Genomic DNA, 26,359 nt, shown 5'->3' with positions numbered 1-26,359 from the left:
TATCTATTGTTCAGGGTGTAGCAACGTTATACTTTTTCATTCATAAAATACGGTCTAAAGTATAAGTATGTTTTTATCGTTTTCTGCAGCTTTCTCCAGAACGTGATTTATAGCCCTAAATGCATTATATTGATGATTGTATACAGTTTGATAGCGATCAGCGCGAGATAAAAAATGTCAAATGGACGTGCTTCTAGAAGTTACTACTGATCATCTGATGTTGACCGGATGGGGGGGGGGGGGGTCGTTTATAATTCCGTGGCCAACGTTAGATGATTCATCTAGTGTGGGTGATATGATCATTAGAGCAGTTTGTATCGAACACGTTGAACGCTGAAACTCACCGTAGCTTCCTCGTAGCGTTGGGCGATGAGCGTGGAGCAAAAATATTCCTATTATGGGATGTTGAAATATGCGATCCATCTCCAGGTTGTATAATAGTATATACGTCCAAATCATGTTGTTTATCGAGTTATTGGTAACGGATTGCTATCCATTGTGTCTAGCTCGAGTCCCGGGACTATTAGCGAGTGATCGGACCAAATTGGAATGAGCACCAGCTTCCGTTTCCGGTTTGGGCGATCCGCCGATCGGCCACCAGATGGCGCTCTTGAACCGTTGGAGAGTTGAGAGGGGATCAACAGTAGATCTCAAGTCTCTGGGGGAGAAATATGATTGCGATCACAGATTTTTGAAATATTGATCTCAATGACGTGGTACGGCGTCTTTGGCAGAATGAGTATGGCGGGGAATGACGTGTTAAGGCGTTTTTGGCGACCAAAGTGTTAATTAGGGATGTCCCGATCACGTTTTTTTGCTCCCGATCCGATCCCGATCATGTGATTTTGAGTATCTACCGATACCGATATTTCCCGATCCGATCAAAAAAAAAAAAAAGAACGGCAGACCAGCCACACTCTCAGACCCAAACGCATTTCCTTTGATTGAATTATACATCAAATGATTTATGAAGTAAACTTTTCACCTGGATAACGTCAACATTCAGGGTGAATGTAATGTGAGAAATTGGGATTAAAAATAATAATAATAATAATAATAATAATAATAATAATAATAATAATAATAATAATAATAATAATAATAATAATAATAATAATAATAATAATAATAATAATAATAATAATAATAATTTAATTTGGGTCTGAGAGTGTGGCTGGTCTGCCATTCTGCAGCTGGATACTATTGGTTTGTTTTGGCAAAATTCTTCTGCTCTGTGTGACAATAAATAAATGAATGCTGATATGCAATTTAAAACCAAAACTAAGGCCTCAGTATGAGTTTAAGACGTGAACATGGTCATGTTTGTTGAATTAAAAAAAAAAGTTTAAAATTTAAATTTAAATAAATGGAAGATTTTTTATTTATTTTTTTGCCGATCCCGATCTTCGGAAAATCACGTGATCGGCCCCGATCCCGATCACGTGATCGGATGGGGACATCCCTAATATTAAACTACAACTCTGTACATACATCTGATTAGCACTATTACTCAGTAGTTCTCATTTATTATATTTATAATTTTATACCCAGTTTAATCACCTGTACATTGTATATTACTATTGCTCTTTACTGTTACATTTGCATTCTGTTTTCGTTTGACTGTACTTGTGCTGTATAATGACAATACATTTGAATCTAATCTAACGGTACATACTAATGGTCAAGAATTACGATAGAAGAATTACGACATTGAACTCACCGGAAAGTCTCCTTAATTTACCACCGCAGAGTTCCACACATAATGATCATTTGATTTGTGAGTGACAGGTTGTAAACTATCTAGTAGTGTTCAATGTTCAATATTTTCTCTGGTGTAAGATGATGTTGTTGTTACAGATACGACTGGGGAACAAGATGAGTAAAAGTTCCATCTTCATACAAAAAAAACATTGCCAACCATTCTAATAAATATATTACAATGTGAATGAATGAATGAAAACTTTATTTAACAGATTGCAGAATGGGTACAATACAGTACGGCTCAATACACACAATTGTTAAGGGGATGCTGTACAGTAAATGACCAAGTAAGGCTTTGTCAATATTCCAATGTACAGTGTAAAATGTGTGTGTGTCCCCTTCCCAACCCCCCCCCCCCCCCCCCCCCACCTCCAATGTACAGCCCTCACCCAACCCACCCAACCCCACCCCACCCAACCAACCTCCTCCAATGTACAGTTTCTATACCAAATGTATATACACTCCTTTTCTGGACACTTTAGTATCACAAACAGTACTGTATTTGCAAATCTGATATGTCATAAATGTATAGATGTAGCAGTACTGTCTATCTGTATGTCATGTATGTCATATATGTTATGATGAATTGAAAATGGGGGACCCTGATGTAAACAAGACGAAAGTCTTTCTCTGGTCTGCATCCCCTTAACAATTGTATGTATTGAGCTGTACTGTACTGTACCCATTCTGCAATCTGTTAATAAACTTTTCAATCAATCAATCAATCAATCAATCTGTTGTGTACTGACGTTGTAACTGTGGCCATTATATGGTTTCATCATTTATGTTATTTCAGTTTAAGTGTAATATTTGAGAATGTATTTATGTTTCATTTCTTATTTTCTTTATTATTTAATTTGCTACAATTTATAATATATTCATTTTGACGTCTGGTCATATGTGGTGTCCCGTTAGGCTGCTGTTGTGTTGTTACATTTGGGTCTGATTAAGACACCTGCGAGCAAGCGGCAGGGATGTTGGGAGACTGGGACTCATTAAAACACCTGCGAGCAAGCAGCAGGACAGAGACGAGTTGTACAGGCTCTCTAGATTCGAAGAGTGTACGACTATGTGTAGTGTACCACTAAGACTGTTACCAAGAACAGAAGAACAAGACCCCTTTGTTATGTAGCATGCAGCCAACGAGGTAATTAATGTTTGTTTGTATTTTGCTTTTCTGATGTATTGTTTTCATATCGTGTATATTATTGTTTGTGTTGACCTGACGCAACGTATATGTTTCTGTTTAAGTTTTCACGGTGGATTGGAGGACCAAGCCTTGAATAAACCCGTTGAAAGGAAACCACTTGTGTCTGCAGTGCTTGAAGGAGTTACAGTGAAAACTCGTCTGTTCATCGATGCAAGTGGGCGATGAAGCAAGTCCAAGTTTAAGGCCGGCGTCCAGCGGATCTTCCCCGACAATTGTTTGCTGCGCTGCCGGCGCGCCGACATTAAAGGACAGATGAGTCACAAACAATACGCACTACACGCATAAACACAAGAAGTAAGAAGATGCACACAGTATAATGAGCAGCGTTTCAAGATAAAGCCATAAAGGACTTGGACATTATAAGTTAAGAGTGGTCAGGTCAAGAAGAGTGCTTTGTAAACGTTTCTATAATATATTTGACTGCGAATTCTAATTACTGTGGTGTGCGTGCAAAAACGTTTTGACTTATTTGCCTATATAATTTAACTGAAGCTAACCATTTGTACACACATTAAGGTGTCAACGTTAAAGTATAAATATGTTTTCTGATTGAACACCCATTTCTAATTTAAAGTGTGTTTTGGAAATTGTAACCTATAAAAAGCACGTATAATTTATAGGTGAAGGCTATTATTGGCATCTAATATTTATGTTCCTAAGCGTTCTGAAGTGCTTAATATATATGTGGAGGTTATTTTGAAAGCCAATTGAATTAAGCAATTTGATTTGCTCGGAGAGTACTGCATTTAATTCAAATTTGAGTACAAAACAGGCTAAAGGTTTAAAGGTGTATTTACTATTTTTTCTTTACAAATTTTGGTCAATTTAAAGTAGTGATTTACAATGACAGAGCCAATTAGGCCTGCAATTGAAGTAGGGGACAGTGTTAGGGATAGTGCAAATTCCCAAGACCGACCTGAAGAAGGTCAGGAAGAAGGTGCTGAAGCCCAGCAAGAGGTACCAAAACGATCTCAAAGAACCAGAACTCTAACAGAGAAGGGTAAAGCAATGCAGGAGGATAAGATCAAAGCGCTTCAACAAAGATTTAATTACATTTACAATAAATGGAGGACACAAGTTAAATCTTCTAAAGGTCCGTTATCACAATCAACAGAACATTTGTCTAATGAGCTGCTTACTGATATCATTACAGATGTCACAGGTCTTTCTAATGATGTGCAGCATATTTATGATGAACTACGTGACATCTCAACTCCAGACCAGGACACGCGTCTAAGAGTGGATCTGTGTGCAGGGATTTCTGAGATAATTGTGTCCAGAGCCACATTTAGACTGGGGGGAAGTGTGTTAGAAGAAGGAGAGAAAGAGTGGCCAGAAGCAGGCTCTCTCTTTGACTCAAGCACCTATAAATCTGGTTCTGCCACTTCTTCCAGGAAAAGTGCTTATAAATCTGGTTCTGCCACTTCTTCCAGAAAAGGCACCTCAGTGCATTCAAGCAGTTCTTCTGTAAAGCGACGAGATGCTGTCGCTGATGCTGCTGCAAGCCAAGCTGTTCTGGAAGTGTTAAAAGAACAAGAAAAAGAACAATTGGAAATGCAGTGCCTAGAAGCAGAAGCTAAAAAGAAGATAGCTGAGCAAGAGGCAGCAGGCATAAAGCGTCGTTTAGAGCGTCGTTTAGAACAAGAGGAAGAGGAAGCTAAAATTAAAGCTCAACTGGAAGAAGAACATGGAGCTATACAAAGGACTCTGGAGGAAAAGCGGAGAAAGATACAGCATTTGGAGGCAGTGAAAGGTCTTAATGCAGCACGAGCAAGAATCCTTGTGTACGATCAAGTGGAGGCCACAGAAGAAGAGCGGAAAGACGTACTAGAACATGAGAGGGTAGCAGACAACAAAGTGCCTGCTCCCACAAGTCCTCTGTCCCTGTATACGTCTCCCGTACCACAAGTTGTGACCACCTCCTCAAATGACAGTACAGCAGAGCTTGTTAAGATGCTGGCAGGTGCTTTAAGTGCCAACAGAATTCCAATTCCTGAACCTTCATCATTCAGTGGGGACCCATTGAAATACAATGACTGGAAACTTTCCTTTGAAATACTGATTGATCAGAAGAGCATTGAAGACAAGGAGAAGATATACTACCTCCGTAGGTATGTAAGTGGACAAGCTAAGAAAGCACTTGATGGCTATTTCTTACTCGGAACCAAATCTGCCTATGTTGCAGCATGGAAGACTTTGGAGGAGAGATATGGTAATCCTTTTACAATAGCAAAAGCATACAGAGACAAGCTCCAAGCATGGCCCAAGATGGGATCTAAGGACAGCTTTGAGCTCAGAGAGTTTGCAGACTTTCTCAGGAGTTGTGAGGCTGCCATGGTCAACATCAAGGCATTGGACATTTTAAATGACTGTAATGAAAACAGGAAAATTCTTTTAAAGTTGCCTGATTGGCTAACAGCGAGATGGAACAGGATGGTTATCCAAGAAGAAGAAGAGCGTAACCAATTCCCCTCCTTCAGCCAATTTGTAAAGTTTCTGACAAGAGAAGCAAAAATTGCCTGCAACCCTGTTACATCACTACAGTCACTGAAACAAGGTGAGACTGAAAAACCAAAATGCCCAAGATATCAAAGCTTTGGAGCAAAGACACTAACCACAGGTTCCAATGAAAATACTGTTATAACATGCATTTTCTGTGAGAAGTACGGGCATACTTTGCATAAATGCAGGAAGTTCATGGAGAAACCTGTTACAGACAGAATCAAATTTGTTCAAGCTGAAAAGCTATGCTTTGGTTGTCTCAAGTCTGGTCACTACTCAAAGAGCTGCAACAGTAGGAATGTGTGCGACGTGTGCCACAAGCAACATCCTACATGTCTGCATGAGGAGCGAGCCAAAGAAGGACAAAGGCCACCACAAGCCAAGCTAAAGCTAAATGAAGAAAAGCCAAGTACAAGTCAACAATGGTACAAAGAAAGACCCCAATCAGCACAATACAAGGAAGCAGCGACAACCTCTACTTCACATAGAGTAATACTTCAGGAAGCCAACACACAAACAACTGCAATAATTCCTGTGTGGCTTTCATCCACGACTCAACCAACACAAGAAGTCCTTGTTTACGCTCTGTTGGATTCTCAAAGCGACACAACCTTTGTTATAAGGGAAGTAGCAGAAGCGTTGGAAGCAACCAAAGTCAAGGTCAAAGTCAAGCTCTCTACTATGACCTCAAGAACCACAGCAGTAAGCTCTGAAAGAATAGACAACTTACAAATCCGTGGCTTTTACTCTGGTAAGAAGATATTGTTACCACCAGTCTATACTCGGGATTTCATTCCAGCCAACAGAACACACATACCAACAGATGGAACTGCAAAAGCGTGGTCCCATCTAGAGCACCTCCAAGGAAAGATTGCACCTATGCAGGACTGTAAAGTAGGTCTGCTCATTGGGTACGACTGCTCACAAGCCCTGCTTCCAAGGGAAGTTGTGTCTGGCGAAGAAAGTCAGCCTTATGCACAGCGTACAGACCTTGGATGGAGTATTGTTGGCCATGGGAATCCCTGCGTAGACTACGGCGACGACATCGGAATCAGCCATCGCATAGTATTGAGACGAGTAACAGCAGGTGTGAAACGTTCTGTTAATCTCAAGACTGAAGTACACTATGTGAGCCGAACACAAGTAAAAGAAATGACTCCCTCAGACATAAGAGTTCTTGAACCAGACTTCTCAGAAAGAACTGGAGAACATGACCCTGTGTCTCAAGAACATGTCAAGTGCCTGTCGAAGGTGAGAGAGACCATCACGCAAAAGAACAATGGTCACTACGACATGCCGTTACCATTCAAAGAAAAGGAAAAGAAGAGAAAAGGAAAAAGAAAAAAGAAGAAAAAACGACCTGTCAGAGAACTCAAGGTGGGAGAAATTAAGGAAGATGATCCTGAACTCCACAAGGCTTTTGTGTGCAACACTAAAGCAAAGGAAAACAGATCATCATTGGATCGCCTACAGAGATTCTCGGAATGTGTCAAGTGTAGAAAGTACAGAAGATGTACTGAAGGACAAAGAGGGGGTGACTTACCACAAGATCGGAAGCAACTCCACCCTTCACTTACGCTGGCATAGACTGCTTTGGTCCGATCCATGTTAGAGAAGGAAGGAAGGATCTCAAAGGATATGGTCTCTTACTTACATGTCTATGTTTAAGGGCCATACACGGGGTCAGATGGTAGGGTGAGAACATTTAAATTGCTGGTGAGTGACACCACCTTAAAAGGTAAACCTACAACTAAAAGAGTGTTCCTTGATAGACCTGTACAGAAGGTTGTAACGCTACTCGAAGCAGACTAATTTAATGTTTTGCCTACAACTTATGTTAATAATGATACTTACATTTAGTCAGTTAGCTGACGCTTTTATACATGGCGACTTACAAGTTCTGTACAAGTCCCCAGGAGGGGCACAACTAGCAGCTGAATGACCACAAGAAATATTTAATTTAGAAGATAACCAAATTATGTTCAGAGAAATCCCACGTGTGTGCGATTTGGTGGGAGTGTAACTGTGGCCATTATATGGTTTCATCATTTATGTTATTTCAGTTTAAGTGTAATATTTGAGAATGTATTTATGTTTCATTTCTTATTTTCTTTATTATTTAATTTGCTACAATTTATAATATATTCATTTTGACGTCTGGTCATATGTGGTGTCCCGTTAGGCTGCTGTTGTGTTGTTACATTTGGGTCTGATTAAGACACCTGCGAGCAAGCGGCAGGGATGTTGGGAGACTGGGACTCATTAAGACACCTGCGAGCAAGCAGCAGGACAGAGACGAGTTGTACAGGCTCTCTAGATTCGAAGAGTGTACGACTATGTGTAGTGTACCACTAAGACTGTTACCAAGAACAGAAGAACAAGACCCCTTTGTTATGTAGCATGCAGCCAACGAGGTAATTAATGTTTGTTTGTATTTTGCTTTTCTGATGTATTGTTTTCATATCGTGTATATTATTGTTTGTGTTGACCTGACGCAACGTATATGTTTCTGTTTAAGTTTTCACGGTGGATTGGAGGACCAAGCCTTGAATAAACCCGTTGAAAGGAAACCACTTGTGTCTGCAGTGCTTGAAGGAGTTACAGACGTGCCACACTGTTACGTGGTTACGTCATAGGAGCTGACGCTGTGCGTGCACTTCAGAGAATGCATACTGAGAGCAAGTCGAGTGCGCGGGCACTAGACCGGAGAATGAAAAAATAAAGACTATTGTTTAAATACTCAGTCGATTGTTAAGTGAAGTACTACTTAATATCTAACAGATGCAGACCAGAGAAAGACTTTCGTCTTGTTTACATCAGGGTCCCCATTTTCAATTCATAGTCACGGAGAGTTAAGGCTATGCTAAATAAATGACCAGAGCAGTTCACAGTTGTTGTTGTTGTTGTTGTTGTTGTGAGTCACGTTATTACAAGAATACTCGACACTGTGAACAAACACTCACCGCTCCTCTCGTATGGACAGCTGAGCTGCAACTCTCGCGGGATGGTTAATTCAAGATACTGTTGTTGGTCACATGACTTTAACCATGGTGTTGTTTCGTGGTTTGACCACGAGGTGGCAGCATTAACCAACTGCACTTAACCAAGTCTCTACTCTCTCTCTCTCTCTCTCGCTCTCTCTCTCTCTCTCTCTCTCTCTCTCTCTCTCTCTCTCTCTCTCTCTCTCTCTCTCTCTCTCTCTCTCCACCCCCTGTCTCTCTTTGTGTGTGTGTGTGTGTGTCTCTCTCTCTCTCTCTCTCTCTCTCTCTCTCTCTCTCTCTCTCTCTCTCTCTCTCTGTCTGTCTGTCTGTCTGTCTGTCTATATCTATCTATCTATCTATCTAAAGAAAATTATTTTTGTTTTGTTTTATTGTTTGTTATTATTGTCTGTTATTTCCGTTGTCGTTATCGTTGCTGTTGTTACTATGTCCTGTGAAGTCCTGTTTATTGTTTTTATTACTGTATTGGGTTGTCTTGTTTGATGTAAAAAAAAAAAAAAAAAAAAAAAGGGAAGAAAATAAATGTAAAAAATGTGATCACAAAAAAAAAATCGTATTTCCATCGAGGTCCCTGTTGGCAGACATACAAAACCACATTGGAACAGAACTCATACACAAAACACAAAGCATTAAACAATCAGCATTATGTACAAAATCAAAACGAATGTTTGGGGAAATGGTATCTATGTCCATCTGTGTTACTAAATCTCTGTGCAGCTTTGACTAGTTAATATGATAAACTAGTTACAGCTCCAAGACACTAGGCGACTGTCTGACAGTGTTCTTATGGCAACGACTAAGGTTGAGGAGATATGACATTTGGCCTGGACTCCAGTTCTAGTGTGAAGACATAACATAAGCCCTAGAGCTAATCTTTGTTTTTCATTCTCTCACTAGGGCATATTTTGTTCACCTTTTCTTTGTCATATCTGGTATCTTATGTACGTCGTGTAAATTATGTATTTAATGTACGTCTGACCAAAGTTCTTTCTCACTTTCTGGTCAGACGTTAGTGTGTCTGATTGTAAACTGACATGTGGAAGCAGAAATGAACTATGTTCTATATTTTTATATATATACAAATTGACTCATCTGAATTCCTACAGCTTACTGTCATGGCTCATTTGAATATTCCACATCACTAACTTATAAACAATCAATACACATTTATTTTAATCTCAAACTACCAACTCTATCTAATAATGATAACATCCTACCATATCACTATATTCTATATCCTCATTATAAAAATAAAATCCTAAACTACACTAAAACCCTAAGCCCTACTCGACCTAGTAATTTCGACTAAAAACTCTATTTAAATTTCTACAATAAAAGACCCTTTGCCCTACTCTACTATATAATTTAGACTAAAACCCCTATTTTAATTATTTCTACAATAAAAGACCCTTTGCCCTACTCTACCTGGTGCGTTACTACTCTCCTTTAAGCCATCTCTTTACTCCTATCTTGAATCTTTGTGCATTAGATATGGTGTTTAGCTCTCCAGCTATGCTATTCCACAGTAGCTACTGCCGCAGTGTATAAAAATGACCTCTTTCCCATTTCACTATTGAATTCAGCTGGCACCATGTCTGTGTTGCTCCCTCTTGTATAATGCGTGTGTGTATCCCTGACTCTGTTAAAATAGTTACTAAAAATATCTACAGTAGGGACATCTCCATAGTCCATACTCAACCCTAGTACCTGACACAGCTGAATCTGTTTTATTCTGTCTTCCCCTTTCAGCCACCCCAGGCTCTTGTAGTGTGTAGGCTCTAGGTGTGTACTGTGTACGAGCGGGTAGCCTTAAAATGCTCATTTAGTTTAAAGTTTATGTTTAAGGACTTTGGGGACACTATTATACCAAGAGCAACATGCATATAGTCATAATGGCACTGCATTAAAGCACCTGCGAGTGTTTTCATGGTCTCTTGGTCCAGATATCTAGCTAGTCTAGCTAGGAATCTACCTCTATTGTTAATCTTAGTAAGAACAGTCTGTGCCATGTTCTCTCCTGATCCTCATTATCCAGGACACAGGTATTGTACTGACCTTTTTCTCTAAAATAGGTGTGTCATCGACCTCCACTCTGAAACCTGGGGATCTACCTAGCTTCGCCTATCTATCGATCGATCGTGCGGCTGTTCCCTAAGCCTAATGCTTGCACAGAGAACAAAAGGGTCTGTATCTGCTTGTCTAACTCCATGGTAGATGGCAAATAAGCTAATTTCCCCCTGAGGGGTTTCGGCACAAGATGATGTTTCACAGACGAGGAGACCGTTTACCGTCAAAAACTGTACTCTGTAGAAGAAGGAGACCGGATCTGGTTTCTCAGTTCAGTTCAATTTATTATAAAATTCATCGGCTTGAGGCTGGACTGGGACCAAAAATCGGCCCTGGCATTTTTGGCCCAGACCGGCCCACCATAATCGGTCGGACACCACCCACCAGTACACCATCCTTGCGGTCCCCTTAAATCTGCGTACCTACTGTACTATTCCCCCAAACCACTACAAAGCTGGGTAGTAAGTGCCATGGACAAGTGTACCAGTGCAAGTGGACCAGTGTACTCACTCACTCTTGGCTGAATCTTGTTTTGGGTGGTGATGTAAAAACACCTGCATCATAGCAGGCTCAGGATGGGCAAAGTAGTCTATAGCCTGTTCATCCCTCTCCTCCACAACCTGGCTTGACTAGACATAAGGAGAGAGAGATGATTACAATTAACTGGTACATTCAGGTCCAGAATGGTTGGAATTCCCTGACAAAGATGTGCAAAAAGCTGTACAATTTAAACAATACCATACTGGTAATGAGCAAATAGTTGTTTATTCAATGAATGCATGGAGCTGTTCCATCTTATTTAATTTGATACTAACTACTCAGTTCATACAGATTTCAAGTATTCAAATATCAATGATGAATTGCATAAGGTTTACACAGTTAATAGATCACCTTCTTGTTTTATATTCATGTTCAGAGAGGAGTAATAGTTAGTTCTTTGTATGTGATTTATATGGCAATTAAATCAATGGTGTGCTTGTTTGTTTGTTGAGTTTGACCTACAGTTTACATTTTACATTTAGTCATTTAGCTGACGCTTTTATCCAAAGCTGTACGACAGGTCATCAGGAAGGGCACAACTCTATCAGCTGAGTAACAATGTTCATCAAAGTGTTGCGTGTTACAGTGTAGGTTAGTTTATTAGGACAAGTGCATGACAGTAAGGTTAGTTAGGGTTAGATTATTATTTTTGTTTACAGTTAATGTGCCTACCATGTGAAGGTGCATGATCAATGGACAGCACAAAAACAATTTGTGTAGGTGGAGACTAGAGCTACCACAGATAGTAATAAGTTATAAGAGTAAGTAATCCATACCATATATATCCTAATAGTTACCTTATTACCATACTTGGCTGAAAATAAACTTTGCTGCCTGTTGTGAATGTGTTTTTCCCTGTAGGCTAATACATAAGTAGGCATACATTTTTGCAGTTGAGCAAAAATTAGCAGTTGAGTAGGCTATACAGGTATGTGCTGTGTTTTTATGTCTTCCATCGAGGACCACCTTGGAAATAAGTGTTTTAATGAATGCTTTTAGGTGATATCCTCAGGAATACAAATTGGTCAAGATAATTTGTTTTTATGATGTGTTTTTAATTTCCAAATAAATCTAATCAAATCAAAAAAGCTGTTTTTGCAGTTGAGCTACAGGTGTTGTATATTATACAGCCTTTTCCATGCATCTTTACCAAGGGAACCCTTATCCTAATGATTTTTTAAATAATATTATGATGATACGATATGGACCTAGTAGTTGGGTCATCTGTGGCACTTCGTTTCTCAATGGATTTGTCATCTAGGAGGGTTAATAAACAAATTTAGCTGGGGTGTATTTTTAAAAAAGGCGGGGAAATTTGTGAGAGACCAAAATCCAAAATGGCTGCTGTGGAATTTAACTTTTTAATGGTTTGACCTACAATGATGCACAATACATGGTACCAGCCCCCTCTCAGTCATCTACCAGCCCCCTCTCAGTCATGTACCACAGCCCCCTCTCAGTCATGTACCAGCCCCCTCTCAGTCATGTACCAGCCAGCCCCCTCTCAGTCATGTACCAGCCCCCTCTCAGTCATGTACCAGCCAGCCCCCTCTCAGTCATGTACCAGCCCCCTCTCAGTCATGTACCAGCCCCCTCTCAGTCATGTACCAGCCCCCTCTCAGTCATGTACTGTACCAGCCAGCCCCCTCTCAGTCATGTACCACAGCCCCCTCTCAATCATGTACTGTACCAGCCAGCCCCATCTCAGTCATGTACCAGCCCCCTCTGAGTCATGTACCAGCCCCCTCTGAGTCATGTACCAGCCCCCTCTCAGTCATGTACCAGCCAGCCCCCTCTCAGTCATGTACCACAGCCCCCTCTGAGTCATGTACCACAGCCCCCTCTCAGTCATGTACCAGCCCCCTCTCAGTCATGTACCAGCCAGCCCCCTCTCAGTCATGTACCAGCCCCCTCTCAGTCATGTACCAGCCCCCTCTCAGTCATGTACCAGCCCCCTCTCAGTCATGTACTGTACCAGCCAGCCCCCTCTCAGTCATGTACCACAGCCCCCTCTCAATCATGTACTGTACCAGCCAGCCCCATCTCAGTCATGTACCAGCCCCCTCTGAGTCATGTACCAGCCCCCTCTGAGTCATGTACCAGCCCCCTCTCAGTCATGTACCAGCCAGCCCCCTCTCAGTCATGTACCACAGCCCCCTCTGAGTCATGTACCACAGCCCCCTCTCAGTGATGTACCACAGCCCCATCTCAGTCATGTACCAGCCCCCTCTCAGTCATGTACCAGCCCCCCTCTCAGTCATGTACCACAGCCCCCTCTCAGTCATGTACCAGCCCCCCTCTCAGTCATGTACCACAGCCCCCTCTCAGTCATGTACCACAGCCCCCTCTCAGTCATGTACCAGCCCCCTCTCAGTCATGTACCAAAGCCCCCTCTCAGTCATGTACCAGCCCCCTCTCAGTCATGTACCACAGCCCCATCTCAGTCATGTACCACAGCCCCCTCTCAGTCATGTACCAGCCCCCTCTCAGTCATGTACCAAAGCCCCCTCTCAGTCATGTACCAGCCCCCTCTCAGTCATGTACCACAGCCCCCTCTCAGTCATGTACCACAGCCCCCTCTCAGTCATGTACCAGCCCCCCTCTCAGTCATGTACCACAGCCCCCTCTCAGTCATGTACCAGCCCCCCTCTCAGTCATGTACCACAGCCCCCTCTCAGTCATGTACCAGCCCCCTCTCAGTCATGTACCAAAGCCCCCTCTCAGTCATGTACCAGCCCCCTCTCAGTCATGTACCACAGCCCCCTCTCAGTCATGTACCACAGCCCCCTCTCAGTCATGTACCAGCCCCCTCTCAGTCATGTACCACAGCCCCATCTCAGTCATGTACCAGCCCCCCTCTCAGTCATGTACCACAGCACCCTCTCAGTCATGTACCACAGCCCCATCTCAGTCATGTACCAGCCCCCCTCTCAGTCATGTACCACAGCCCCCTCTCAGTCATGTACCAGCCCCCCTCTCAGTCATGTACCAGCCCCCCTCTCAGTCATGTACCACAGCCCCCTCTCAGTCATGTACCAGCACCCTCTCAGTCATGTACCACAGCCCCCTCTCAGTCATGTACCAAAGCCCCCTCTCAGTCATGTACCAGCCCCCTCTCAGTCATGTACCAGCCCCATCTCAGTCATGTACCACAGCCCCCTCTCAGTCATGTACCACAGCCCCATCTCAGTCATGTACCACAGCCCCCTCTCAGTCATGTACCAGCCCCCTCTCAGTCATGTACCACAGCCCCCTCTCAGTCATGTACCAGCCCCCCTCTCAGTCATGTACCACAGCCCCATCTCAGTCATGTACCAGCCCCCCTCTCAGTCATGTACCACAGCCCCATCTCAGTCATGTACCAGCCCCCCTCTCAGTCATGTACCACAGCCCCCTCTCAGTCATGTACCAGCCCCCCTCTCAGTCATGTACCACAGCCCCCTCTCAGTCATGTACCACAGCCCCCTCTCAGTCATGTACCAGCCCCCTCTCAGTCATGTACCACAGCCCCCTCTCAGTCATGTACCACAGCCCCCTCTCAGTCATGTACCACAGCCCCCTCTCAGTCATGTACCACAGCCCCCTCTCAGTCATGTACCAGCCCCCTCTCAGTCATGTACCAGCCCCCTCTCAGTCATGTACCACAGCCCCATCTCAGTCATGTACCACAGCCCCATCTCAGTCATGTACCAGCCCCCTCTCAGTCATGTACCACAGCCCCCTCTCAGTCATGTACCAGCACCCTCTCAGTCATGTACCAGCCCCCTCTCAGTCATGTACCACAGCCCCATCTCAGTCATGTACCAGCCCCCTCTCAGTCATGTACCAGCCCCCTCTCAGTCATGTACCAGCCAGCCCCCTCTCAGTCATGTACCACAGCCCCCTCTGAGTCATGTACCACAGCCCCCTCTCAGTGATGTACCACAGCCCCATCTCAGTCATGTACCAGCCCCCTCTCAGTCATGTACCAGCCCCCCTCTCAGTCATGTACCACAGCCCCCTCTCAGTCATGTACCAGCCCCCCTCTCAGTCATGTACCACAGCCCCCTCTCAGTCATGTACCACAGCCCCCTCTCAGTCATGTACCAGCCCCCTCTCAGTCATGTACCAAAGCCCCCTCTCAGTCATGTACCAGCCCCCTCTCAGTCATGTACCACAGCCCCATCTCAGTCATGTACCACAGCCCCCTCTCAGTCATGTACCAGCCCCCTCTCAGTCATGTACCAAAGCCCCCTCTCAGTCATGTACCAGCCCCCTCTCAGTCATGTACCACAGCCCCCTCTCAGTCATGTACCACAGCCCCCTCTCAGTCATGTACCAGCCCCCCTCTCAGTCATGTACCACAGCCCCCTCTCAGTCATGTACCAGCCCCCCTCTCAGTCATGTACCACAGCCCCCTCTCAGTCATGTACCAGCCCCCTCTCAGTCATGTACCAAAGCCCCCTCTCAGTCATGTACCAGCCCCCTCTCAGTCATGTACCACAGCCCCCTCTCAGTCATGTACCAGCCCCCTCTCAGTCATGTACCACAGCCCCATCTCAGTCATGTACCAGCCCCCCTCTCAGTCATGTACCACAGCACCCTCTCAGTCATGTACCACAGCCCCATCTCAGTCATGTACCAGCCCCCCTCTCAGTCATGTACCACAGCCCCCTCTCAGTCATGTACCAGCCCCCCTCTCAGTCATGTACCAGCCCCCCTCTCAGTCATGTACCACAGCCCCCTCTCAGTCATGTACCAGCACCCTCTCAGTCATGTACCACAGCCCCCTCTCAGTCATGTACCAAAGCCCCCTCTCAGTCATGTACCAGCCCCCTCTCAGTCATGTACCAGCCCCATCTCAGTCATGTACCACAGCCCCCTCTCAGTCATGTACCACAGCCCCATCTCAGTCATGTACCACAGCCCCCTCTCAGTCATGTACCAGCCCCCTCTCAGTCATGTACCACAGCCCCCTCTCAGTCATGTACCAGCCCCCCTCTCAGTCATGTACCACAGCCCCATCTCAGTCATGTACCAGCCCCCCTCTCAGTCATGTACCACAGCCCCATCTCAGTCATGTACCAGCCCCCCTCTCAGTCATGTACCACAGCCCCCTCTCAGTCATGTACCAGCCCCCCTCTCAGTCATGTACCACAGCCCCCTCTCAGTCATGTACCACAGCCCCCTCTCAGTCATGTACCAGCCCCCTCTCAGTCATGTACCACAGCCCCCTCTCAGTCATGTACCACAGCCCCCTCTCAGTCATGTACCACAGCCCCCTCTCAGTCATGTACCACAGCCCCCTCTCAGTCATGTACCAGCCCCCTCTCAGTCATGTACCAGCCCCCTCTCAGTCATGTACCACAGCCCCATCTCAGTCATGTACCACAGCCCCATCTCAGTCATGTACCAGCCCCCTCTCAGTCATGTACCACAGCCCCCTCTCAGTCATGTACCAGCACCCTCTCAGTCATGTACCAGCCCCCTCTCAGTCATGTACCACAGCCCCATCTCAGTCATGTACCAGCCCCCTCTCAGTCATGTACCACAGCCCCATCTCAGTCATGTACCAGCCCCCTCTCAGTCATGTACCACAGCCCCCTCTCAGTCATGTACCAGCCCCCTCTCAGTCATGTACCAGCCCCCTCTCAGTCATGTACCACAGCCTCATCTCAGTCATGTACCACAGCCCCCTCTCAGTCATGTACCAGCCCCCATCTCAGTCATGTACCAGCCCCCCTCTCAGTCATGTACCACAGCCCCCTCTCAGTCATGTACCACAGCCCCCTCTCAGTCATGTACCACAGCCCCCTCTCAGTCATGTACCACAGCCCCCATCTCAGTCATGTACCAGCCCCCCTCTCAGTCATGTACCAGCCCCCTCTCAGTCATGTACCAGCCCCCTCTCAGTCATGTACCACAGCCTCATCTCAGTCATGTACCACAGCCCCCTCTCAGTCATGTACCAGCCCCCATCTCAGTCATGTACCACAGCCCCCTCTCAGTCATGTACCACAGCCCCCTCTCAGTCATGTACCAGCCCCCTCTCAGTCATGTACCAGCCCCCTCTCAGTCATGTACCAGCCCCCTCTCAGTCATGTACCACAGCCTCATCTCAGTCATGTACCACAGCCCCCTCTCAGTCATGTACCACAGCCCCCTCTCAGTCATGTACCAGCCCCCTCTCAGTCATGTACCACAGCCCCATCTCAGTCATGTACCAGCCCCCCTCTCAGTCATGTACCACAGCCCCCTCTCAGTCATGTACCAGCCCCCATCTCAGTCATGTACCAGCCCCCCTCTCAGTCATGTACCAGCACCCTCTCAGTCATGTACCACAGCCTCATCTCAGTCATGTACCACAGCCCCCTCTCAGTCATGTACCAGCCCCCATCTCAGTCATGTACCACAGCCCCCTCTCAGTCATGTACCACAGCCCCCTCTCAGTCATGTACCACAGCCCCCTCTCAGTCATGTACCAGCCCCCATCTCAGTCATGTACCACAGCCCCCTCTCAGTCATGTACCACAGCCCCCTCTCAGTCATGTACCAGCCCCCTCTCAGTCATGTACCAGCCCCCTCTCAGTCATGTACCAGCCCCCTCTCAGTCATGTACCACAGCCTCATCTCAGTCATGTACCACAGCCCCCTCTCAGTCATGTACCACAGCCCCCTCTCAGTCATGTACCAGCCCCCTCTCAGTCATGTACCACAGCCCCATCTCAGTCATGTACCAGCCCCCCTCTCAGTCATGTACCACAGCCCCCTCTCAGTCATGTACCAGCCCCCATCTCAGTCATGTACCAGCCCCCCTCTCAGTCATGTACCAGCACCCTCTCAGTCATGTACCACAGCCTCATCTCAGTCATGTACCACAGCCCCCTCTCAGTCATGTACCAGCCCCCATCTCAGTCATGTACCACAGCCCCCTCTCAGTCATGTACCACAGCCCCCTCTCAGTCATGTACCAGCCCCCTCTCAGTCATGTACCAGCCCCCTCTCAGTCATGTACCACAGCCCTACGGAGCTGTGTGTCAGACAGACAGGTCAGCAACACCGGGGCCCCGCAGGGGACAGTCCTCTCTCCCTTCCTCTTCACTGTCTACACCAACGACTTCCACTATCGGTCAGAGTCCTGCCACCTTCAGAAGTTTTCTGATGACTCTGCGATAGTGGGATGTATAAAGGACAGTGACGAGAGGGAATACCGGGAACTGGTAGTGGACTTTGTCACATGGTGAAACAAAAACCACCTGCAGCTAAATGTGGCGAAGACCAAGGAACTGGTTGTGGAGCTGGGGAGGAGGAGGAGTGCACCTGTGACCCCCGTTTCCATCAGGGGAGTTGATGTGGACATGGTTGAGGTGTACAAATACCTCGGTGTGCACATCGACAACAAACTGAACGGGTCAAAACACGCAGAAGCACTATACAAGAAGGGCCAGAGCCGACTCTACTTCATCCTTGTTCAATGTCTGTACAAGGATGTTGAGGATGTTCTACGAGTCGGTGGTGGCGGGCGCCTTCTTGTACGCTGTGACCTGCTGGGGCAGCGGACTGAGAGCAGTGGACACAACCAGGCTGGATAAGCTGGTCAGGAAGGCCAGCAGCGTGGTTGGGGTGGAGCTGGACTCTCTAGCGAGGGTGGCGGAGAGGAGGAGCCTCGCCAAGCTCCAGGCCATCAGGGAAAACCCCTCCCACCCACTATACACAGACTTGGCTGACAGGAGGAGCATGTTCAGTGCTAGGCTCACACTACCCAAATGCAGCACTGAACGGCACAGGAAGTCCTTCATTCCAACAGCCATCAGACTATATAATGCATCACTGTGCCTCACTGCATCACTGAGCACAGAGTGGCAGCTCAATAGTGGCAGGAGGACGCGACTAGCGGCCTCCAGGCTCCACAACAGGGGGCAGCGACGGCTGCCAGACATTGATCTAGGTCTTATTGGAACCCAAGGAGGACAATACACTACCTAAAGCATACTGCACCTTGTGACACTGTGATTACTGGAATATATATTTCATATTTCATTTAGTTAGATTGAAATTATAATTATATTGACCAAATTGTTTACCCCATGCTCAGTATGCTCAGTATATTCTTACTGTATTTATTTCTGTATATTTTATTTCATTTCATTTTATCCTATTTTATTTTACTCTACTCTTATCCTAGGCAACTTGATTTGATTTGTGTTATTATTCTAATTTGTGACCTGTCCTGTCTAAATGTTTAAATGTTGAGCGATTTGCAGTGTCTAATTTCCCACGGGATAATAAAAGTATTTCTATTCTATTCTATTCTATTCTACCTATTCTACCTGTACCCCCCCCCCCGCCCCCTTGATGGTGTATTCTTCATTATGTTTGACCTGCTAATACCTGGCTGTGAATATGACTAAACTAAACTGTCTGACACACTTGAGTGACACCTGGCCTCAGGGTGTCCAGGACCAGGACGACCTACTTAGGACCGAGGAAGTAAACATTAGCCTCCTCCTCCTCACAGCCTTCTAGCTATGAGTGTCCTACCAACCTGCCAACAATTATTTTAATGCCACTATTTTTTTTTAACGCACGATTGACGTTTTGAAGGGAAAAAAATAAAAGTTGTTTCTGACTCAAAGTGTGTGTGTGAGAGAGAGAGAGAGAGAGAGCGAGAGAGCGAAAGAGAGCTGGGAGAGTGTGTGTGAGAGAGAGGGGGTGCGGGGGGGGTGAGTCCTCAGCCCTTGTGTGTGTGAATGTAACAAGTTCCTAACGTTTTCTTTCCCCTGTTATTTCATGCACACTTTATTCATTGTTTTAAATTATTATTTTCTTTGAAGTTATTTTGTGCATCACTCACTGTTTTGCATTTGTTTTGCTATAGTCGCTTTTTCGCACCTACTCCCGAACTACACATGCGCAGATTGATAGACCTAGAATCCGTGGGCAATCTGCGCATGCGTAGTTCGGGAGTAGGTGCGAATAAGCGACTATAGCTCTGCCGAGAAAGTGCCGACCGACTTGGGATTGGTCGCGCCGTGTTCAGGAGACTCAGGCGTATACAAATCTATCGGATCAGGTCTCCCGCGCCCCCACAGCCGTAGCAACGACCACTTAATGTCGAGGCTCTCATCCACATTCATTCATTTTCTCCCCCTGCTCTCTCTCCCATGATTTCAGAATCCCGGAAGTATTGCGGTGGTCTATATACACTCTGTATCTACAGCTCTGGTCTGGTATAGGGAGGTGTAGTGGTTACTTCCTGGTCTATAGGGAGGTGTAGTGGTTACGTCATTGCTGTTTCCGGCCGGTCCACCTCGCAAAATGGCAACGTATTTCCCCATTGCCCATTTCTAAATCGTCTCGTTTAGAACAAATAAAGCATGAACATTTGCATGGTGTACCTTTCTGTGTGTATTCATCCACAATCTATAGCTCAACATGAAAACATTCGCAATTAATCGTAAAAAGAAATCGGCGAATTTTATTTCAACCAAAAATGCTTAAACAATAATGTTAGTGATAGAAGACGGGAACTAATTTTGTTCAAAAATGGAAAGTTTTTCAATGTTCATGAGGCAGAATTGTTACAATAACCGATAATCCATTTTCCCAATGATAACGACAGGTTATGTATATAACCTAGTTATATGGGTACTGGCTAAGCGTCCCGCTCTTAAGCCTATCGAGATATACCTCATCTCATGTACCTACTGTACTCCATCAACGAAAACAAAAATACGGCCATCACCTGCCGGGCCCCGCCCCTATAGAGGCGTACTCTATAAGATACTCGGCATGGTCACCAAACACTCTTCCTCGCAAAAAACCCGTTTCCAGGAAAAGATTTCCCAAGGGAACTCAGGGCCGCCTAAGAGCGGGACGCTTAGCCAGTACTCATATAACTAGGTTATATACATAACCTGTTGTTATATTATCGTACTTGGCCATCGCGTCCCGCTCTTAAGCCTATCGAGATATGGGGTAGAGCGGACGCGAGGCCCGACAGATGTACCCCCTGAGGACCCGTAAGCCCACATCAAAGGGTTGGGGAGTCCCGTCACCCCATCCTTCCTAATGAAGGGGGGGCGCAGTCAACTCCACCGAGTGCGAGCAAGAGGGAACTAGAACCCCTTGAACACACAGCACAGGCGGAACCACGTGTGACCTAACACACTGTGGCCCATACCCACACACATAGATATATATAGAACACTAGATAGCTTAAGGCGGAGTCACCAGCGTCACTGAACCGCCGCCATCTTGGGAGAGTCAGCCTTGAGTGAGAGTGAGTGAGCTGCACAGACAAATATACTCATAACTCTCTGAAATATTGACGGATTTACAAACGGGTTGGTTTGCTATAAACATCAAATATGTAGTTGTGATACTGCATACTTATAAAAAAATAATAATTTAAAGATGTTTTTTTTTACAAACCGCTTGAATCATAGCCACGTTAATAATGCTTGTAATAAACCAAACCGTTTGTAAATCCGTCAATATTTCAGCGAGTTATGAGTATTTTTGTCTGTGCAGCTCACTCACTCTCACTCAAGGCTGACCCTCCCAAGATGGCGGCGGTTCAGTGACGTCGCTCTCCATTGGCCGGCAGCGCGGGCAAGCTATCTAGTGTTCTATATATATCTATGCCCACACACTCCTGCTACCCTACCAAAGGACGGGAAGCAGGAAAGGCCACAGACCCCAGAACCGCCTGGGAGACAGAACCCCCGGTCATGTCCATGAGGTAAAACCTTACAAAGGGGCCCGGGGAGGACCATGAAGCTGCAGCACAGATGTCCTCCACGAGGCCCCACCCAGCAGAGCGGCAGAGGCAGCCACCCCACGAGTGGAGTGTGCCCTGACGCCCCCAGGGGGATCCAGCCCGGCCAACGTGTAGCAGAGGGCAATGCCCTCGCACAACCAATGGGACAGGCGCTGTTTCGATAGTGCCTTACCGGCACGAGAACCACCGTGACAGACAAAAAGCTGATCGGTAACCCTGAGGTCCTGAGTACGGCTGAGGTAAATTCCCAAAGCACGGACCGGACATGATAGGTGAAGGCCCGCATCTAACTCACTAGCGTGAGGAGGCGGATGAAACGCCTGAACCACAATATCCCTGGAGCGGAAGGAACTCCGGATATTTTTAGGCACGAAAGCAGGATTAGGCCGCAGAGTGGCACCGCAATCGGAACGAAAAGACAGGCACTCTGGATGTACCGAAAGAGCACAGAGCTCACCCACGCGTTTAGCGGAGGTGACAGCCAGCAAGAACGCGGTCTTGAAAGACAGCCATCCCAACGGCGCTTGCTCAAGCGGCTCAAACGGGGCCAAGGACAACCGACCGAGGACCAATTGAAGATCCCAACTCGGAGCCAAAGAGCGTTGCACCGGCTTAACGCGTCGAGCGCCAAGCAGGAAACGCTTCACAAGAGGGTGGCTGAACAAGACATCCCCCTCAAACCCCTCATGATAGGAGGATATAGCTGCTGCATATACCCTCACCGTCGAAGCCGACAGTCTACCAAGGAGAGACTGGAGGTAACCAAGGACAGCATCCAGGGGGCAGGAGACTGGGTCCCGGCCCCCCGCCTTACACCACTCTTGGAACATACGCCATCTGCCCGCGTAAAGCGCGACAATGGAGGGAGCATGCGCATTCCGGAAGGGTCCATCCTCTCCAGACTTACCCTCCCACCAGCCACACCAACAGGCGTTGGCTCAACACCGGGTACTGGAACAGCGACCCGTGTTGCTGAGAGAGGGCCGTCGCCGACCAAGGAATAACCCAAGGCGGAGCGACCAGTAGCTGGATCAAGACCGGGAACCACACTGCTGTGCCCCGGTCCGGCGCGACCAGGATCACCGTCCTGCGCTCCCTCCGTATCCGCTCCAACAGCTGACCCAACAGCTGTACAGGAGGAAAGGCGTACAGAAGACCAGGCGGCCATGGAAAGATCGAGAAGGCATCCACCCCCAAGGGGGGATGATCTGCTCGACTGACCGAGAACCACAAGGGGCACTTGTGAGAGCGTCGGCTCGCAAACAGATCTACCGAGGCCTCCCCGAAGCGATCTCAGATCTGCTTGACTATGTCGGGGCGGAGTTCCCACTCGTCGTAACGAGGACTGCCCCGAGACATCATATCCGCGCCCACATTCTCTGCACCAGGGATGTGGAGCGCCCTCAGACTGCGCAGCCTGCGAGATGCCCATAGCCAAAGTTCGACCGCCGCCCGGTGCAGGCGGATGGAACGAGTCCCACCCTGCCTGTTGATATACGCCGCTGCCGTCATACTGTCCGTTCTGACCAGAACGTGCTCGCCTACCACCAGGTGGTCGAACCGTTTGAGGACCAGGAGGACCGCCTTCAATTCCAACACATTGATGTGCGGGGTAGACGGGCCAGCATGGACCTTCGTCCAGCTGCCCCCCACTGCGTTGGTCCGACACGTCCCTCCCCAACCCGTGAGAGAGGCGTCGGTGAAGACCGTGACGTGTGAGCGCCTGCTGCCCATGGGGACCCCAATGGTGAGGATACCCAGCCTCCTCCAATGGGCGAGATCTCCCCATATCGACAAAGGAACCGTCAACAGTTTCCATTTGTCCCTCACCGGATCTATTCCCATAGAGAAAAACCACCTCTGTATCCTCCTCATGAAGAGGAGGCCAAGAGGAACCACCGTGTGAGCAGACGACATTATACCGAGCAGACGCATCACCTGCAGCGCCGTGACCGTCCCTCCCAGACGGAAACCCCCGAGCGCGTGAAGGATAGACACCCGCCGCTGCTCCGAGAGGGTTACAACCATGGGCCTTGACCTCAGCGTCAAGCCCAAGTACTCCACCTGTTGACTGGGAAGAGGCGTACCCTTCTTCCAGTTCACAGCCAAACCCAGCCTGGTGAGGAATTCCACCACCAGCCTGGTATGAGACCTGGCAACCTCCTCCGAACGACTGAGGAGTAGAATGTCGTCGAGATAGAATAGAACCCGTATTCCCCGACGACGTAGAGGCTCCAGCGCAGTCGCTACGCACCTGGTGAATGTGCGGGGAGCCAGAGAATAGCCGAACGGCAACCTCTGGTACTCGTACGCTACGCCCTGAAACAGGAACCGCAGGAACTTCCTGTGAGGAGGGAAAATCGGGATGTGAAAATACGCATCCTTCAGGTCTATGGAGGTGAACCAGTCTCCCCTTCTGACAGCAAGCAGAAGGAGTTTGACGGTCAACATCCTGAATGGTCTCGCTACAATCAACCGATTGAACGCGGACAGATCCAGTATAGGTCTGACACCCCCCTCCAGTATTGCTATCACCCAAATCACGCTCGCCTCTTCTTTGCAGACCACTGCCGCTCTCACGGGAGTGGGAGGCGTCAGCGTGACACCCCGCCTGGCAAAGGCGAGGCCGGAGTAACCCTTGCTGTGCATTCAACAGAAGAGGCCTCGAGTCCCCCTGCTGACCACTGTAGCTAGTGGCAGCCGTAACACCAGGCTCACCCATCACACAACGTGTGGTGCAGGAGCCACGCGACAGCACAACATTCTCACGGACAGACCCAGGCTCAGCCAACAACTGGGTGTCAGCCCCTGTCCCCATGAGAAGTGAAAAGTGGGGCCGCATGCGCTTCAAAGAAGGTTCGCGGCCCGCAGCCAAAGGAAAACGATCAGAGCCCCGCTTCCGTGGGTAACGGAGAGAGGATTGAACGGGGAGCGGGCTGCTCGCGGCAGAATGACGACGGCTTGTTTTATCCAAGCCGAATACACCCAAAATGGCCGATCCCTCGGCCGCCAAGGCTGTCGGCCTTGTGGATCCCCGTTGACTCTCCGCCCAGGGTACCACTGGCGGGGGAAACATGGCCGCCCGTCGAGGGCCTCGCCACAGTCGTTGACGAGGCCGTGCTCCAACCTCTGGCTGCACAGCGTGAGGCGGTGTGGGACCCAGATCAATAACCGCCTGCGCCTCCACAGAACGACCAAAAAGTCCTTCCGTGGAAAAAGGAGTCGTGAGGAGAGAAAACCTATCCTCTTCCCCAAGAGGAGAGTGCTCCAACCAGACATGCCTAATAACAAACGTTGATAGCATCCTAATCCTCCCCGCAGTTATAGCTTGCGACTGAGTCAAGATCTCTATAACACCACAAACATGCAACATGTTTACAATGTCGGCTGGACCCATAGCCCCACTACCCGACGCCAATGTGGATAGGAAAATAGACAGCTGAGCCATAACACTGGCCGCCGCTACAAACCATCCTGCAGCAGTATACCACTCATCCGTCCATACTGCCACCCTCCGAGCCGATTCGCTCTCAAGCATCGGCTGGGTGGGACATCGTTCATCCCCGCCGGGGCACAGGATCAAAGCTACCTGGCTACGTAGCCACGGTACACCCGGCCTGCACCCTGTTGTTAGCCCTTTTACCCGTAAAAAAGGTAAATAAGACTCAGCGAAACCCCCCACATTAGCAACCGACTGACCTTCATCAATGAACCGGGCAAGAGGAGGGAAAAGCGGCAACGTCCCGCGGCGGGGAATATTAGAACAACGACCCATTTCAGCATCAACATTAGCATTAGCAGTAGCATTAGTAGCATTAGTGTAAGCAGCATGCTCCAGGATAGCCAGGAAATCGTCCACTGCAGTGGAACGTTCACCAAGCCACCCCGCCCCTGGCGCCGAAACACACTCCACAGCATTACTAACACCAACATCAATGCCTGATGACACAGGGCCTACCTGTGTACAAGCCGGCTCGATAGCCAAACCTTGCACGCTGCTCCTTGTCCTGCTGCCACCAGACGAGGAAACATCAGAATAGGCCCGACGGGTCGCTGAAACATGCCCCGAAGATTCCAGGGGTAAGCAAACCTCCGGTAAACTTTCAACATTGCGCAATTTCTCTAATCTTTTCATAGCACTAGTTACATAAGGCGTCTTGCGACCGTTATGATGTAAACGAAAATAGAGGAAGAGTGTTTGGTGACCATGCCGAGTATCTTATAGAGTACGCCTCTATAGGGGCGGGGCCCGGCAGGTGATGGGCGTATTTTTGTTTTCGTTGATGGAGTACAGTAGGTACCTGAGATGAGGTATATCTCGATAGGCTTAAGAGCGGGACGCGATGGCCAAGTACGATAATATAACTCCCTATACGGGTGGACCTCGCGTGCGCGCGCGCGCGCGCGTGTGTGTGTGTGTGTGTGTGTGTGTGTGTGTGTGTGTGTGTGTGTGTGTGAGAAATTGAGCAGGATGATTCACCGTCCCCTCCTACTCTCTCCTCTCCTCTCCTATGCTCT

At 47.5% G+C, this 26,359-nt stretch overlaps 1 protein-coding gene across 1 annotated transcript in view; it reads right to left on the bottom strand.

The window, feature by feature from the left end:
* Window positions 1–8,450, bottom strand: part of dglucy (D-glutamate cyclase) — a 36,001-nt gene extending 27,551 nt beyond the window's left edge. Inside the window, 1 exon segment of the mRNA XM_084308539.1 lies at window positions 8,437–8,450. The gene's annotated coding sequence lies outside the window, so the exon portion shown is untranslated.
* Window positions 8,451–26,359: the final 17,909 nt, after the last annotated feature.

The sequence above is a fragment of the Notolepis coatsorum genome, assembly GCF_963971535.1.
Source record: "Notolepis coatsorum genome assembly, chromosome: 2".
Classification (NCBI taxonomy): Eukaryota; Metazoa; Chordata; class Actinopteri; order Aulopiformes; family Paralepididae; genus Notolepis; species Notolepis coatsorum.
Note: the sequence above shows the minus strand (reverse complement) of the source record. Positions and strands in the feature narration are given on the sequence as shown.